The sequence below is a fragment of the Pelophylax lessonae genome (genome assembly GCF_965119305.1).
Source record: "Pelophylax lessonae genome assembly, chromosome: 11".
In the NCBI taxonomy this organism is placed as follows: Eukaryota; Metazoa; Chordata; class Amphibia; order Anura; family Ranidae; genus Pelophylax; species Pelophylax lessonae.
Window position 1 is genome coordinate 14,878,365 of NC_138778.1, and position 19,423 is coordinate 14,897,787.

The 19,423-nt window shown below is 46.0% G+C and overlaps 1 protein-coding gene across 5 annotated transcripts in view; it reads left to right on the top strand.

The window, feature by feature from the left end:
* Positions 1-19,423, top strand: part of BAIAP2 (BAR/IMD domain containing adaptor protein 2) — a 249,751-nt gene that overhangs the window by 4,343 nt on the left and 225,985 nt on the right. The window lies entirely within an intron of this gene.

Genomic DNA, 19,423 nt, shown 5'->3' on the forward strand with positions numbered 1-19,423 from the left:
GGTTTCAATTATCCGGCAGGTCCTCGTCACAGAAAGGCGCTGTGCAGGTCTGAGAATAATTACAGAGGAGCGGAGGAGGGGGGCATGGGGGGGACCTGTTGCTTTGTTCCACGTTGACTGGCTGAGCTGAGCCTGGTGAATGCGCTGCAGATAGTGGATGGCTGTCCATTGGGGCCAATCTCTTTTTTCCCCCGGGACCCGGAGCACAGTGAGCATTGCCTGCTCTGCATAAAAAGAGCTTTCTGGATTCCACATAACCGATACATTGTAGAGGCCGGAAGATGATAACCTTTCCTTTGTCAGACCCGGAGAACTCCACTTCCTCCAAGATACCTTCAGGTCTCATAGAAGTACCCTCTAGGTTGGCCATCGTCAACCAGAGTTCAGTGCAACCTCGGAGTTCCTCCGAAGGTTCCTAGAAGTTCCTTGAGCTGTGTTTAACCTCTCATTATTTGGTGATGTCTTCATAGCTCTGGGGCCACCATCAGTAATTCCTGACCACCGCTGTACGGAGCATTCTTCCCACTGATCCCCCCCATTGTAGGGGGGCATTCTTCCCACTGGCCACCAATGTAAGGAGTATTCTTCCCACTGACCACCAATGTAAGGAGTATTCTTCCAACTGACCTCCAATGTAAGGGGGCATTCTTCCCACTGACCTCCAATGTAAGGGGGCATTCTTCCCACTGACCTCCAATGTAAGGAACATTCTTCCCACTGACCACCAATGTAAGGGGCATTCTTCCCACTGACCTCCAATGTAAGGGGCATTCTTCCCACTGACCACCAATGTAAGGGGCATTCTTCCCACTGACCCCCACTGGCCACCAATGTAAGGGGCATTCTTCCCACTGATCACCAATGTAAGGGGCATTCTTCCCACTGACCACCAATGTAAGGAGCATTCTTCCCACTGACCCCCACTGACCTCCAATGTAAGGAGCATTCTTCCCACTGACCCCCACTGGCCACCAATGTAAGGGGCATTCTTCCCACTGATCACCAATGTAAGGGGCATTCTTCCCACTGACCACCAATGTAAGGGGCATTCTTCCCACTGACCACCAATGTAAGGAGCATTCTTCCCACTGACCACCAATGTAAGGGGCATTCTTCCCACTGACCACCAATGTAAGGGGCATTCTTCCCACTGATCACCAATGTAAGGGGGCATTCTTCCCACTGACCTCCAATGTAAGGGGCATTCTTCCCACTGACCCCCACTGACCTCCAATGTAAGGAGCATTCTTCCCACTGACCCCCACTGGCCACCAATGTAAGGGGGCATTCTTTCCACTGACCTCCAATGTAAGGGGCATTCTTCGTAATGACCACCCCCAATGGAAGGGGTGCTTTCTTCCCACTGACCCCCCCTTCCCCCAATGTACGGGGGGGGGCATCCTTCCCCCATGGCAAGGGGGCATCCTTCCCACTGAACCCCCCCCCCCCCCAAGGTTTTAGCTTGGATTCCTTAACAATCAAAATGTTTTAAGGGTTCCTCCAGGGTGGGACAAACCGGCTCTCCCAGGTGTTGCAGAACTTAAAGTCCCATCATGCCTCCTAGGAGTCATGTTTTGTGTCTATCAGTCTTGCAATGCCTCCTGGAATTTGTAGTTCCTCAGCAGCTGGGGGGGCTGATGTTTGCCTCACTGTGGGGTAAAAGGTGGAGAGGCGGCTTTAGGTGCAGAACTCTGACCTGACGGCTTTCTTCCCAAAATATTACAGGTGTCCTGTACATTCCTCTGGGTATGGGGGGGGAGGGCTCTTCCCTGCTGCTTCTCCCCCCCCCTTACTACATCAGAGCGTCTGTCTGTGCAAACTCTGTTACATGGGGGTGGGGCAGAAGCTTGATTTTCCAGAATCTGCTCCAGGAGGGCGACCTGAGGGCACCATCTGGTTGCTGATGACTGGTGTCCATGGGGAAGGATCGTTACCTGCCAGGTGTAAGCAGAGGAAACTGTTGCTGAGTGTCAGTCCATTCCATTCATCCATCCCAGGCCGTTTATTATGGATTTTATTTATTTTTATACAAGCTGTGTAAGTTCCTGAATGGGACCTTGTATCTGCCTCTTGCAGCCCCTGTACAGCAGAGCTCAAAATAAGAGAGGGAGAAGCAGCACAAGGAGCCATTCAGGTGTGCTGCAGTTGAAGGAACATGCTGATGGAGTGCCAGATGAGATGCTCAGTCTGCTGCTTCTCCTTTCACTATCAAATCACAGGCTGGGGGTGGGTTGAGCAGATTTTTGTGCGTGACTTGAATACAGCAGCGAGAAATCGGGACCTGCCTCCTGTCAGGCAGAGCAGCGTGATTCTCTGGGCTGAATGGACAGAAGTATAATATCATTTGGCAGACAACTTCTGTGTATGGATTTAGCAGATTACTTGGCGGGCTCATTGTGAAGGTTCTGCATCAATGGTATGTTATTTTGTAGCCCCGCCCAGAATTCACCTTCCTCCTGCATGTTGGTGGGTCGGCAGATCAGGCAGAGACGTTGCCTAATGCTGACTGAGTGTGGGATCTATTTGGATCTAATATCTGGATTCTTTCTTCCTCACCTTCGCTCCAAAGACACCAATGGGTGGGGCCCATTCCCCTCTCAGTGGCGCCAATGGGTGGGGCCCATTCCTCTCTTAGTGGCGCCAATGGGTGGGGCCCATTCCTCTCTTAGTGGCACCAATGGGTGCCACCCCATTCCCCTCCCAGTGGCACCAATGGGTGCCACCCCATTCCTCTCTTAGTGGCGCCAATGGGTGGGGCCCATTCCTCTATTGGTGGCACCAATGGGTGCCACCCCATTCCCCTCCCAGTGGCACCAATGGGTGGGGCCCATTCCTCTCTTAGTGGGGCCAATGGGTGGGGCCCATTCCTCTCTTAGTGGCGCCAATGGGTGGGGCCCATTCCTCTCTTAATGGCGCCAATGGGTGGGGCCTATTCCTCTCTTAGTGGCACCAATGGGTGGGGCCCATTCCCCTCCCAGTGGCGCCAATGGGTGGGACCCAATTTCTACCAATGACCGACGATGGGGCCCAATGACACCAATGATGGGGCCCATTTTTTTTCCAATGGCCGACGATGGGGCCCAATTACACCAATGATGAGGCACAATTCTTCTCTCTGGCACCAAGATGGGGCCCAATTTCCACCAATGACTGTCGATGGGGCCCAGTGACGCCAATGATGGGGCCCAATGACCCTAATGATGGGGCACAATTCTTCTCTCTTGACACCAAGATGGGACCCAATTTCCACCAATGACTGTCGATGGGACCCAGTGGCGCCAATGATGGGGCACAATTTTTAACAATGAACGACAATGGGGCCCAATTACATCAATGATGGGGCACAATTCTTCTCTCTGACACCAAAGATGGGGCCCAATTTCTACCAATGACCAACGATGGAGCCCAATGACTTCAATGATGGGGCACAATTCTTCTCTCTGACACCAAAGATGGGGCATGGTTTACTCTAACTGATGCTTGGACTCTAATCTTGATGGCCACAGTCCGGCCCGCCTAAAGTCTGCAGTACTATAAACTGACCCTTGTTTAGAATGTTTGGAGACCCCTTTACTAGTAGACAGTATGGTTGTGAGGTTTGGCAGCAGACCGGTTGTGATTTGGGAGAAGTGTTCATCGAATAGCTGCATCTTTCACAGAATGCAGAGGAATCCGGGAGTCTCCTTTATTGTTCATCTGAAGCCAGACTCAAACTTTGGGGTTTATTATACATTTTTTTTACTTTTTTTCTTTTTGCCTTTTTTTTTTTTTTCTTTTAGGCTCCGCTCACATATTGGCGTCCTGGATCCCGAATGGCGGCAAATCGCGGGACGCCTGTGCGACTCCCGTTGCTTCCAATGGAACCCCAAACTTGGCACAATTTTGCCGAGATTGACACCTGACAAATCACGCAAACAGAATCGCGGGACGCCTGTTGCCCAAAAGAAGTACAAGAATTATGGAGGCTTAGCATCACATGTGGGCGTTACCTATGCAAATACACCTTGCTTAGGAGCACCCACTCCTCCAGACTGACACCCACCCATCAAGGCATATTGATATTTGCATAACCCCTCCCACATCTTGCATCAGAACTGAGGGTTCATGAGCGCTAAGGCAGGGTGCTGTGGTTATTTCAGGAAGCTATGTACAGCCCCCTGCCAGCCCCTCCCACTAGCCATGATCTATATCAGGTATCTTCAAAGTATGGCCCTCCAGTTGTTCAGGAACTACAATTCCCATCATGCCTAGTCATGTCTGTGAATGGCAGAATTTTACAATGCCTCATGGGATGTGTAGTTCAGCAACAACTGGAGGGCCATAGTTTGAGGAACCCTGATCTATATATTTATTTTTTGTGATCCTGCACTTCTGCCTGCAGGGGGCGCACACATCGCCAGTGGGGCGCTTTTGCTGTGGTTATGCACAGCAGAAGATGATCTGCAGGGGCCGGGTTCTCTGTCTGCCAGCACCCGCCGTTTGTCGGGCAGAGACTCAGAACAGAGATCTGCATCTGTATACAAGGCAGAGTTCTGTTCTGACAGATGGGAAGGGATGGATTCTGTGTCTCTGCAAAGCAGGGAAACCAATCCATCACTTCCCCCTAGTAAAAGCAGCACACAAAACACTGGCTAGGCACAGCCTTAACCCTTTGAGCACTCCTGATGTTTTAACCCCTTCCCTGCCAGTGTCATCAGCACAGTGACAGTGTATATTTTTAGCATTGATCGCTGCATTAGTGTCACTGGTTCCCACAAAATGTCAGTTAGTGTCAGACTGTCTGCTGCAATATTGCAGTCCTGCTATTTTAAGTCACTGATTGCCGCCATTGCTAGTATAATAAATAAAAATTCCAGTATAAATTCCATAGTTTGTAGACGCTATAACTTTTGCACAAACTAATCAATGTACACTTTTTTTTTTTTTTTTTACCAAAAATATGTAGCAGAATACAACATATTGGCCTAAATTTTTTTTTTTTTTTTTTTTTTTTTTTATTCATAAAAAGTAATGTAGGTATGTGTGTGAAGGAAAAAAAAAAAATAAACTTGTATATCTGTTTATAGTGCAAAATATAAAAAAACCTTTGTGTGCAATGTTGGGCGGATCATTCAATAATAGAACCTTGTGGAGGGTTCGGCGGTTCCTCTCTGCGCCGTCCTCTACACCTTGCTGCTCGCCGCCTCCTCTGTGTGTTTTGTACACGGAAAGGACCAGGATGTGGAATTAACTGTCATCTGTGTGGATTAACCCCGGTCCTGGCTGTGTCTAGAAGTCTGTTTTGTGGGGGGGGGGGGGGGGGGTGTTAGGTGGTTTTCTTGCTGTGTATGAGGAAAATACCAGCCAATCACTGTCACTGGATATATAGATGTTACAATGTTGCACAATCATGGCGAAGATGTCACCATCTATGTCCTCCACTCCCGGTGGACGCTCCCAGCACCGCTTACTTTTTCTTTCTTTTCTTTTCTTTGTCACTGATTGGATGTAAATCTGAAATTCTTATTTTGGGCACGTGTATTGCTTTAAGCCCCGTACACACGCACTGATTGTTGGCCGACTGATCGGCCGTCTTTTTGTCCAGTGTTGTTGTGTTGGTTGAAATGTGCTCTAGACTTGCACTGGACTTTTGTTGGCCAACAAAAACAAACTTCAGAAGTGATGTCATGTGATGGTTGACTTTCCGTGTGTTTTTTTCTTCTCTGAGCATGCCCAGTCTTGCTCATCTGATTTTTGTCTGCCGAAATCTGTACTGAGTGAGGAACAATCGGCCGTTCTTTGTTGGCCAACAAAAATTTTATAGCCTGCACACCAGATTTTTTTCGGCCAAAAATTCGCAGTTGGTTGTCAGAAGCATCATACTAACAAGCCTACAATCGGCCGATCGGACGTTGGCCGAAAATTTACGGCCAACAATCTGTGCGTGTGTACGGGGCTCTGCATCTGGGTGTGTCCATTGTTGGATCAGCAGGGACTAGTGTCTGCACCCCACACAGCAGGCCGCCCCGGCTTTGCAGTTCAGTTGGTTGCCAGCATGCCATAGCAGTGGTTGGGGCTTTCATATTGTTTTTGTAGGTAATGATCCCTATGCATGACCAAAGCTTACTATACATTGTACAATTTTTATAGATTTACCGAAACCATACAATAATAATAATGTTGTTGTTGTTATTAAAATTAATTATTATTATGAGGCAAGACCCAAACACTCTCAATTTGTATGCAGTCGGTCAGCCTTTGCATTACATAGTTGAAGGTAAATCTAAAGGAAACTAAATAAGAAAATTGAAGAAGAGGGGGGGGGGGGGGAAGAATATTGTATACTGTAGAGGTGCACTGAAATTAAAAAAAAAATGTTGTTACTGAAAATTCAGGATGCATTTGGCTGAAACCGAAAATGACAATTTAAGAAAAAAAAAAGAAAGTGTATGTATGTATGTATATATATATATATATATATATATATATATATATATATATATATATATATATATATATATATATATATATATATATATATATATATATATATAGATATATATGTTATGTATGTATGTGTGTATATATAATATATTACACTGCTCAAAAAAAATTAAGGGAACGATATTTAATCAAAGGATAGCATCAAGTTGATTAAATTCCTGGGATATTGATCTGGTCAGTTAAGTAGCGAAGGGGGTTGTTAATCAGTTTCAGCTGCTTTTGGTGTTGATGAAATAAAACAAGTGCACTAGATGGGCAACAATGAGACGACCTCCAAAACTGGAATAATTTTACAGATGGAGGCCACTGACATTTTTTTTTTTTTGTTTGTTTGTTTTTTCCCTTTTCCCTACTCATCTTTTTTCTGACTGTTTTTCACTAGTTATGCATTTGGCTGGGGTCAGTGTCACTACTGGTAGCATGAGGAGATACCTGGACCCTATAGAGGTTGCCCAGGCAGTCCAACTCCTCCAGGATGGCACATCAATACGTGTCATTGGCAGAAGGTTTGCTGTGTCTCCCAGCACAGTCTCAAGACTGTTGACTCACTGACAGTCCCATTCACTTTAATGGGACGGCTGGTGATGGGGCAGTGACACAAGGTGAGGGACGTGGCGGCAGCAGGTGAGTGGATGCCCGCCAACGGGCGCTGCCATGATGGATCTGAAATGACAGGTGCTCTTTAAATGTAAGGACTTCTTGCTGATAGTTAGAATCTTTAATATTTGCAAACAAGATGAAGGTTTCCTATTTAGAATAAGCTGTCAGGTTAGTAAAACGGCGATCTCAGAACCGATTCAATCATACAGTTTGTAGTGTACATAGATTTGCAAAACAATGGAATAAAGGAACATTCCTGAACTTTGTTTTATCTCATGGTTATTGGGAAGTTGTGTGAATGCAGCGCATGTTATCTCAGCTTGCAGAGCTTGAATTCATTGTTTGCAAAAAATGTAAATTCTGCAGAATACACAGCCTCATGTTACATAACTAAGCTCCATTTATTGCTGAATAAACTAAATTTATTAAATAAAAAAATGTATCTTTTATAGATTTTTTTTTTTCCTCCAAAAGCATTTTATTGATTAATACATTTGATACAAATCCAAAAAAATACGATTGAAATAAAAAAAACACGCCAAATATATAATATAATATAATATAATAAAAAAAAAATAATACACACGTACACTTTTTTTTTTTTTTTTTTTTTTTTATGTGTGGAAATATATATATATATATATATATATATATATATATATATATATATATAATTTATTTCACACAAAAAAAAAAGAAAAAAAAGTGTATGTGTGTATTTGTTTTTTTTTTACATATTTTTTTTATTACGTGTGTGTTGTTGTTGTTGTTGTTGTTGTTTTTTATTTAGTTGTTGTTTTTTTTATGTATTTTTTTTTATTTTTATTATCCACTCTGGTATAATGTATGGCCAACTTTAGCCTTCAGACATTGCAGCATTATGCTCCTTCATGTACAGCTTTATTTTTTATTATTTTTTTTTTTTATGTAACCTGTACAGTGGGTAGTCTGCCATGGCGGACCTTCTAAAAATGCTGGTTATCTGGCTGTCTCTCTGGCTTTTAGTGTTTTTTTTTAGCCAGCATGCAGTAAGTGATGTCAGATCACCAAATCTACAAATATTTTAAGTCGTGACTCTGAAAATGTATTTATTTTTTTAATGCAGGGGATGAGCATTCCAGCCAGGTGACTGACTAGTAGGCGGGAACAGCGGCGAATCGGATCGCCAGCTCTGCCCTCCATACCTCCTACAGGAGTCTAATGTTCTCCATAGAGCCTCAGCGGCTATTTTATTTCTGTAACACTTGTTTAGGTGCTCGTTGTAAAACAACCCCCCAGGGCTCGGTGCGGGGAGATCTGGGGTATTGTTGGCGGTGTTTGCCTTTTATCTCCTGATCCAGACAGGCTGTTTGTCTTGGTTTTGTCGTCCTATTATTGTAACCTTTCTGTACACAATGCAGCTGCTGGAATCGGCTCAGAAATGGCTCCTTTACAATACCGTTTTTTTTCTTCTAATCCGCGGGCTTATCATTCCATGGCACTCAGTGGAAGGACAATGCTGGCAGGACGTGGGACTCTGCAAACACTTTCCCAGTGGGATGGAGACGGTCTGGCATCGCCCTTCCACAAGGTGTGCAACAGAGGACCCAAGCACCCCACCAGTTGCATAATTAAAGAAAAAAAAATATTAAAATTAAAAAAAAAAAAAATTATTTTTATTTGTTTATATACAGTGCATTGCAAAAGTTTTCGGCCCCCTTGAACTTTGCGACCTTTTGCCACATTTCAGGCTTCAAACATAAAGATATAAAACTGTAATTTTTTGTGAAGAATCGACAAGTGGGACACAATCATGAAGTGGAACGAAATTTATTGGATATTTCAAACTTTGTTAAATAAAAAACTGAAAAATTGGGCGTGCAAAATGATTCAGCCCCTTTACTTTCAGTGCAGCAAACTCTCTCCAGAAGTTCAGTGAGGATCTCTGAATGATCCAATGTTGACCTAAATGACTAATGATGATAAATAGAATCCACCTGTGTGTAATCAAGTCTCCGTATAAATGCACCTGCACTGTGATAGTCTCAGAGGTCCGTTTTAAAGCGCAGAGAGCATCATGAAGAACAAGGAACACACCAGGCAGGTCCGAGATACTGTTGTGGAGAAGTTTAAAGCCGAATTTGGATACGAAAAGATTTCCCAAGCTTTAAACATCCCAAGGAGCACTGTACAAGCGATAATATTGAAATGGAAGGAGTATCAGACCACTGCAAATCTACGAAGACCTGGCCGTCCCTCTAAACTTTCAGCTCATACAAGGAGAAGACTGATCAGAGATGCAGCCAAGAGGCCCATGATCACTCTGGATGAACTGCAGAGATCTACAGCTGAGGTGGGAGACTCTGTCCATAGGACAACAATCAGTCGTATACTGCACAAATCTGGCCTTTATGGAAGAGTGGCAAGAAGATATCCATAAAAAGTGTCGTTTAAAGTTTGCCACAAGCCACCTGGGAGACACCAAACATGTGGAAGAAGGTGCTCTGGTCAGATGAAACCAAAATCAACATTGTCACAAGAGGTGAGAGAGGCCACCTACGTTACCCTGGAATGGCTCTCACTGAACAAGATGAAGTGTTAGATGGCATTCGATGTTGAAGACAGGTGGGATTGAAGGCCACAAATCCTGTCCAGGGATGGTTGATCAGTTTGATGTAGATGGCCTCCTTCATGCCAATTGTCCTCCCTGTCCAAAATCTGCTCCTCATTGTCCCTTCTCCATAAGGTGTGGAGTCCTGACCTGTAGAATTTGCCCTCCTATTTCGGATCGTCTATTTGTTGGGAGGTTGTTTTTTTGCCTCTCCAATGTTCGGTTCTTTAAATTCCTCACTGCATATAGAAAGTGACAGGTTGGGTCTCCTGGATGTACATGATTGTCCCTCAATGTATTGCCGGCTCTGAAGGAAGAGGGAATGTATATCATCCATGTGTCCATCAGAACTGGCAATACATTGAGGCAAAATCATGGACATCCAGAAGACCCAACCACAAGGGAAGCGACCTGGCTCAACACCTAGCTACCCAAGCGGGACGACTCCTATAGATGGGATGGCTCCTGTAGGAGGGACAACTCCTATAGAAGGGATTGCGCCTGTAGGCAGGATGGCTCATGTAGGCGGGGCTTCCTATAGGTGGGGTGGCTCATGTAGGCGGGGCTTCCTATAGGTGGGGTGGCTCATGTAGGCGGGGCTTCCTATAGGTGGGGTGGCTCATGTAGGCGGGGCGATTCCTATAGATGGGATTGCTCCTGTAGGAGGGACGACTCCTATAGATGGGATAGCTCCTGTAGGAGGGACGACTCCTATAGATGGGATAGCTCCTGTAGGAGGGACGACTCCTATAGATGGGATAGCTCCTGTAGGAGGGACGACTCCTATAGATGGGATAGCTCCTGTAGGAGGGACGACTCCTATAGATGGGATTGCTCCTGTAGGAGGGACGACTCCTATAGATGGGATAGCTCCTGTAGGAGGGACGACTCCTATAGAAGGGATTGCTCCTGTAGGCAGGATGGCTCATGTAGGCGGGGCGATTCCTATAGGTGGGGTGGCTCATGTAGGCGGGGCGATTCCTATAGGTGGGGTGGCTCATGTAGGAGGGACTACTCCTATAGATGGGATGGCTCCTGTAGGCAGGGCAAATCCTATAGGTGGGATGGCTCCTCTAGGTGAAGCGACTCCTGTCGGCAAGATGGTCCCTGTAGGGGGGGGGGGCGACTCCTGTAGGCAAGATGGCCCCTATAGGTGGGATAGCTCCTGAAGGCAGAGCGACTCCTTCTTTAGGTGGGATGGCTCCTGTAGGTGGGGCAACTCCTATAGATGGGATAGCTCCTGTAGGCAGGGCGACTCCTATAGATGGGATGGCTCCTCTAGGTGAAGCGACTCCTGTAGGCAAGATGGCCCCTATAGGTGGGATGGCTCCTGAAGGCAGAGCGACTCCATCTTTAGGTGGGATAGCTCCTGTAGGTGGGGCGACTCCTATAGATGGGATAGCTCCTGTAGGTGGGGCGACTCCTATAGATGGGATGGCTCATGTACGTGGGGCAACACCTATAGATGGGATGGCTCCTGTAGGCAGGGTGGCTCCTATAGGTGGGTTGGCTCTTTACTCTAAGTTCTGCTTCTCCTCCCTTCGTTGGTCCCGTGTTTCTGACTTTATGGAAAATATGCTGAGATCCTGTCTCCATAGAGATTGCCGATGTGGTGTATACATCATACTGAAGGGGACGCGCTTAGCTTTGCACAATTCTCTAATCAATATATATCAATAAATATGAGTGAACAGCATTTCTTCCCAGCTACGGGAATTTCAGGCGCAGACCTCCAATGTCTGAGGTTCAGTAGGTGCAGACCTCCGATGTCCGAGGTTCAGTAGGTGCAGACCTCCGATGTCCGAGGTTCAGTAGGTGTAGACCTCCGATGTCTGAGGTTCAGTAGGTGTAGACCTCCGATGTCTGAGGTTCAGTAGGTGTAGACCTCCGATGTCTGAGGTTCAGTAGGTGTAGACCTCCGATGTCCGAGGTTCAGTAGGTGTAGACCTCCGATGTCCGAGGTTCAGTAGGTGTAGACCTCCGATGTCCGAGGTTCAGTAGGTGTAGACCTCCGATGTCCGAGGTTCAGTAGGTGTAGACCTCCGATGTCTGAGGTTCAGTAGGTGTAGACCTCCGATGTCTGAGGTTCAGTAGGTGTAGACCTCCGATGTCTGAGGTTCAGTAGGTGTAGACCTCCGATGTCTGAGGTTCAGTAGGTGTAGACCTCCGATGTCTGAGGTTCAGTAGGTGTAGACCTCCGATGTCTGAGGTTCAGTAGGTGTAGACCTCCGATGTCTGAGGTTCAGTAGGTGTAGACCTCCGATGTCTGAGGTTCAGTAGGTGTAGACCTCCGATGTCTGAGGTTCAGTAGGTGTAGACCTCCGATGTCTGAGGTTCAGTAGGTGTAGACCTCCGATGTCTGAGGTTCAGTAGGTGTAGACCTCCGATGTCTGAGGTTCAGTAGGTGTAGACCTCCGATGTCTGAGGTTCAGTAGGTGTAGACCTCCGATGTCTGAGGTTCAGTAGGTGTAGACCTCCGATGTCTGAGGTTCAGTAGGTGTAGACCTCCGATGTCTGAGGTTCAGTAGGTGTAGACCTCCGATGTCTGAGGTTCAGTAGGTGTAGACCTCCGATGTCTGAGGTTCAGTAGGTGTAGACCTCCGATGTCTGAGGTTCAGTAGGTGTAGACCTCCGATGTCTGAGGTTCAGTAGGTGTAGACCTCCGATGTCTGAGGTTCAGTAGGTGTAGACCTCCGATGTCTGAGGTTCAGTAGGTGTAGACCTCCGATGTCTGAGGTTCAGTAGGTGTAGACCTCCGATGTCTGAGGTTCAGTAGGTGTAGACCTCCGATGTCTGAGGTTCAGTAGGTGTAGACCTCTGATGTCTGAGGTTCAGTAGGTGTAGACCTCCGATGTCTGAGGTTCAGTAGGTGTAGACCTCTGATGTCTGAGGTTCAGTAGGTGTAGACCTCTGATGTCTGAGGTTCAGTAGGTGTAGACCTCCGATGTCCGAGGTTCAGTAGGTGTAGACCTCCGATGTCTGAGGAATCATTTCCTCAGCGAACCCCCCCCCCCCTCCCCGCAGTGATCAGACTGTACATTATAGAAGGAGGAACGTGTTGCAATGTTACAATGTTGAATGAAAGGGGCGGGGCCAGGGCCAGTCAGGCTGGGGAGGGAAGTACTAGATGACACTGGGCGTCCAACAGCCAGATAATGAGGCAGATCTTTCTGACTTGTTGCAGTTTCTAATGCACATTGTGAGAAGCTCGCAGTGTGCGGTGAAATCTGAGGAAGCTGTTTCAGTGCAGGAGAGGAGCCGCTACAACTGTGCAGGACTGCAGGGAAGGCCGGAGGTGGGATTTGAAGTCCTGTAGCGTTGTCGGGGATGGGAAACGCCTGTTTGTTTTGTGATGAAAGCCGGGGAAGGATTTGGAACCTCATACACGGCTAATGACTGGGATAGTAAGCACACGGCATTGTCACAGAAGTGGAGGATGGGAGTCCCTGCAGAGAAATGATTGCTCACTTTTCTCCTCGTGCCGTTGTGTGTGAGATGTGCGTCCATCTCTGCACCCGAAATCTAAAAACGGGCAAAACAAATCCTAATTATTGGATTGTCTGTGCCCGTTGGTGGTGGATGAGCCACCGGCTGCATTCTGCTCCTGTGTAATTCCAGAACCAACTAGTCATCGCACACATTGTGGTTCAGTCTCCAGGTTTTTTTACAGAGATTTGATTTTCACAGAGCTCGGTACATGAGGAATGGGATCGGTATGGGGGCTGGGGATGTGTGTGTGTGTGTATTGCACATACCGACACCATGTAATGTCACATGGGGGGGTGTGTGTGTGATGTTACAGAATGTGACATCCCACCCACCCACCCACCATGGGACATAACGCACACCCCCCCTAATGCTACATCTCACACACACACACACACACACCATGCGACATCATACTTGCCCATCATGGTGACATCACACACCCCATGTGACATCCCCCCATGTGACATACTCGTCCACCATGGGACATAACGCACACCCCCCCAATGCTACATCTCTCACACACACACACACACACACACACACACCATGCGACATCATACTTGCCCATCATGGTGACATCACACACCCCATGTGACATCCCCCCATGTGACATACTCGTCCACCATGGGACATAACGCACACCCCCCCAATGCTACATCTCTCACACACACACACACACACACACACACACACACCATGCGACATCATACTTGCCCATCATGGTGACGTCACACACCCCATGTGACATCCCCCCATGTGACATACTCGCCCACCATGGGACATAAAACACACAGACACACCCATGTGAAATCACCCACACACTATGTCATCACATCACACATGCACACTGTGATGTCATTGTGTGAAGTCACGTGGTGGGTGGGGGTTGAATTTACGTGGGTGATGTCATATTGTGTGTGAACTCACATGGAGAGTGGGGTGTGTGATGTCATTGTGTGTTTGTATTGTCACATGGTGGGGGGGTGATTGTTGTCACATGGTGGGTGGGTGATGTGTGTGTTGTCACATGGTGGGTGGAGGAGTGTGTGATGTCATAGGGTGTGTGTGTGTGATGTCGTGTGTATTGTCACATGGTGGGTGGGGGGGCTGTGTGATGTCATATGGTGTGTGTGTGTTGTCACATGGTGGGTGGGGGGCTGTGTGATGTCATATGGTGTGTGTGTGTTGTCACATGGTTGGTGGGGGGGCTGTGTGATGTCATATGGTGTGTGTGTTGTCACATGGTGGGTGGGGGGGCTGTGTGATGTCACATGGTGGGTGGGGCAGTATGTGAAGTCATATGGTGTGTGATGTCGTGTGTGTTGTCAATGGTGGGTGGCTGTGTGATGTCATATGGTGTGTGTTGTCACATGGTGTGTGTGTGTGATGTCATATGGTGTGTGTTGTCACATGGTGGGTGTGTGTGTGATGTCGTGTGTGTTGTCACATGGTGGATGGGGGGCTTTGTGATGTCTCATGGTGTGTGTGATGTCATATGGGGTGTGTGTGATGTCATGTGGTGGGGGGGGGGGGTGTTGTTCATGTTCTACCAAAAAAAGCTAATTTAAAAAAAAAAAAAAAGGAAATTTATATCCTTTATTTTATGTGAGTCCAAATACAAAAGAATCCATTGTTTGTCATTCTGAGATCTATTCGCAGACAATGTATCATGTCACCGATGATAACAAAATATTTCTCCTTCGGGGATGAGAGACGCCGCACATCGCTAGCTCAGCAGGTGACGACAAGTGACACAAAATATTTCTTATCAGAAAAATGGAGATAAGATGACAATCCCCTGCGGAGTCGGCACTTCAGAATAGCCGGATCTCCAATCATTTACTGAAAACAAATAAGAAATCCTATATTTTATTTGTATGTAATCTGGTGATCCCGCCATCCTTGCACACTCCCTTCCCCCTGTTGTAGGGTGACAACGCTGCCCCCCGCCCTCTGTGCAGTGCTCCTGTATAGTCACCCTGTCTTCTGATGGAGGTGAATGGCCACTTGTTTCCATCACATGTACATGGGGCACTGTTGTCACCATCAGGAAACTACCAGGCAGCCATTGCTGGAGTAGATGGGAAGTAGCTGCAAAAGGCTGCAGGAGATCAGCAGTTTGGAGATGTAACAAAGGATGAAAAAAGTATAAACAAGAATGTTAAAAAATCTACAGCATTTGTTTGATACAATTTGTTTACCAAGCTGAGCGTCTTTCCGTTTTGTCCTCATTTTCATGGGCCGCCGGGGTGGTAAAAATAGACGGCTGAGTTGCGGTTTAACTGCCAAGCCCCAGGTTCTCCGGGCCGGGGGCCATCTTGGTGCACAGTTGCAGCATCATTAAAGTTCTACCTGTTGCAAATGAGACCATGGGCAAATGCGACCCTGGGGGGCGGTGTAAACATGTTGGGGGTGTGGCCTGGATGAATCGAGCTGAGGCTGCTTATATCTGCGGCAGACACCTCTCGGCACAGGGTGGGGGTGGCAGACACCACTCGGCACAGGGTGGGGGTGGCAGACACCACTCGGCACAGGGTGGGGGTGGCAGACACCACTCGGCACAGGGTGGGGGTGGCAGACACAACTCGGCACAGTGTATGTAAATAATTCTTTTAATATTTTAGCCCCCAAAGAAATGGTGTGTAAATCACAAGACTGGCTGCACAGAGTTGGAAGTATTTTAGGCAGGAAAGTAGAAGTGTTCATGTATATTTGGCTGGAGTTCTCTTTTAACGGATTGAATCTGTATCCTGGCATCACTCTTTAAGCCGGCCGCTGTTGGGCCCTCCAGGGTTATTTATAGTACATACTCTCTTCATGCTCATTTGCATCCAAAGCCCTTGAGCTGCACTGCCAGGAATGCTGGTGTAGTCTCTGTATCTGTGATCGGCCAGGGGCTGGCGCTCTCCAGGAATCGTTACCCCCCCCCCCCCGTGCCACGCTGCGATCGTTCCATCCAATCCCCTTCTGGCTCGGCGCACCCATTACAGTCCTTTAGATCCGCCCATGATGTAGCACCAGGTCCTGTCTGATTGGATGGAAATTGTATTGTAGGATCTTCACATTTCAAAGTTCTGATTGTATTGTGTATGGTGACTCGGAGGTGGGTCTTGTAAGGCAAATTTCACCCATCTCCAGCCAAAACTTCCCCATTATGGGCGGAGCATAGGAGGGGCCGGATTTCAGAGGAAGTTGTGAGGTGCTATTTCTGATACTTGTTGCTGTTGGCCCCTTTCACACTTCAAAGTTGCACGATTTTACCGCGACTTTGTTGCTGCGATTTTGATGCGAGTGTTATGGGCTTGAATGTCTTTGGACCTCAGAACGCATCAAAATCATTGGTTTGCGCAAAAGTTATTGCGTCTATTAACTACGGGAAAGATTTGTCATTTTTAATGTTGGGGGTTTTTTTTTCTGCAGGATTGCGACATTGCGGGTGGACAGATCGGACCCCTAACTGACATTTTTGACACTTTTGGGGGACCAGTGACATTACTACAGTAATCAGTGCTAAAAATATGCATTGTTACTGTAATAATGACACTGGTAGGGAAAGGGGTTAACAGTATAGGTGATCAAGGGTCTAAATGTGACCCTAGGGGAGTGATTCTAACTGTAGGGGGGCGTGGCTTCTGAGATGACCACAGAGACATGTGATCCTTTATAGAAGGATCACAGGTGCTCTGTGATCATTCCAGGGAGAAGAACGGTCAGCTGGGTTTACAACAGCCGACCGTCCTGCTCTCTCAGCGGGGAGCGATCGCAGGCAATCGGAGCCGTCTGCCCGCTGCATCGTCGGCTTTCCCGCTGACGATGGGGGGCGGGACCGGCGCATGCTTGCCCCCTAGCTCCTCCCAGGGGAGCAACGTAGATCTACGTCGTTTTGCCTGTACGAGCCAGCCTGCCGCAGTAAATATGCACCTTTTACATTGAAAGCCATGGAAAACACAGTATATGTGGCAAAAATGTGTCCGCAATTCGGTTTTGGGTCACATGTACTTTAAAACCCACACTGCAGTGTGTGTGCATATATATATATATATATATACACACACACAGTGCCTTGCGAAAGTATTCGGCCCCCTTGAACTTTGCGACCTTTTGCCACATTTCAGGCTTTAAACATAAAGATATAAAACTGTAATTTTTTGTGAAGAATCAACAACAAGTGGGACACAATCATGAAGTGGAACGAAATTTATTGGATATTTCAAACTTTGTTAACAAATAAAAAACTGGAAAATTGGGCGGGCAAAATTATTCAGCCCCTTTACTTTCAGTGCAGCAAACTCTCTCCAGAAGTTCAGTGAGGATCTCTGAATGATCCAATGTTGACCTAAATGACTAATGATGATAAATAGAATCCACCTGTGTGTAATCAAGTCTCCGTATAAATGCACCTGCACTGTGATAGACTGTGAGATTTGTCTTCCAACAAGACAATGATCCAAAACATAAAGCAAAATCTACAATGGAATGGTTCACAAATAAACATATCCAGGTGTTAGGCTGGCCATACATTATACAATTTTCTTACAATTTTCTGTACAATTTTCTTGAAATTTACCTTCAACTATGTAGTACAAAGGCCTGCCTAATTGGATACAAGTGAAATGAAAGTGTTGTTTAGCTTTGACCTCATATTATGTGATTTGTGGTAAATCTAACAGAAAATTGTACAAGAAAATTGAACATCTATGGCCAGCCTTTGAATGGCCAAGTCAAAGTCCAGACCTGAATCCAATTGAGAATCTGTGGAAAGAACTGAAAACTGCTGTTCACAAACGCTCTCCATCCAACCTCACTGAGCTCGAGCTGTTTTGCAAGGAGGAATGGGCAAAAATTTCAGTCTCTTGATGTGCAAAACTGATAGAGACATACCCCAAGCGGCTTACAGCTGTAATCGCAGCAAAAGGTGGCGCTACAAAGTATTAAGGGGGCTGAATAATTTTGCACGCCCAATTTTTCAGTTTTTTATTTGTTAACAAAGTTTGAAATATCCAATAAATTTCGTTCCACTTCATGATTGTGTCCCACTTGTTGATTCTTCACAAAAAAATTACAGTTTTATATCTTTATGTTTGAAGCCTGAAATGTGGCAAATGTTTGAAAAGTTCAAGGGGGCCGAATACTTTTGCAAGGCACTGTATGTGTGTGTATGTATGTATATATGTGATATATGTGTGTGTATGTATGTATGTGTGTATATGTGTGTGTGTGTGTGTGTGTGTGTGTATATGTATATATATATATATATATATATATATATATATAAATGTTTTATACTTGCAAGGCACTGTGTGTGTGTGTGTATATGTATATATGTATATATGTATATATATATATATATATATATATATATATATATATATATATATATATATATATATATATATATATATAATATGGGGTGTGTGTGCTTTTTTTTTTTTTTTTTTTTTCTTGCAAGGCACTGTGTGTGTGTGTGTATATGTATGTATGTATATGTATGTATATGTATATATATATATATATATATATATATATATATATATATATATATATATATATATATATATACAATGTGGTGTGTATTGAGGACTCTCATTATGAAATGTGTGACGGTGAAGCTTCTTGGACTGATAGTTGGTTGTTCTCAGCTGTCAGTTGTCCCGCCCGGTGTCCTGTTGTTGACAATAAATTTGATTGCCCAACACTCTCCTGTGACTGTCACTGCTTGTGGGTAAACAGTTCTTTGTCTATACAGCCAGGAAGACTTTCACTGAATCTTCCCTTTTTTTTTTTTTTTTTTAAAGACAAAGTCACCCACACCGGAGCAGTAGATGTGCATGTTGGCCATGCACTTGGTTACTCCTTTTGGCTGGTTTATTATCTGGTGGGGTAAAACCATTTACAGGCAAGGCCAAAAGTTTTGAGAATGACCCAAATATTAATTCTCACAAAGTCTGCTGCCTCAGTTTTTATGATGGCAATTTGCATATACTCCAGATAGTTCTGAAGAGTGATCAGATGAATTGCAATTAATTACAAAGTCCCTCTTTGCCATGAAAATGAACTTCATCCCATTAAAAAAAACCTTTCCACTGCATTTGTGAAGAAGGATTCAGGACACCTAGGAAGGTCCAGCAAGCACCAGAAGCGTCTCCTACAGTTGATTCAGCTGTGGCATCGGGGAACAGGGCCACTGATAGGGGGGGACCACCAGCCCTCTTGTAGGGGGCCCGAGCACACAGTGGGGACCACACAGAGAGGGGGATTAGT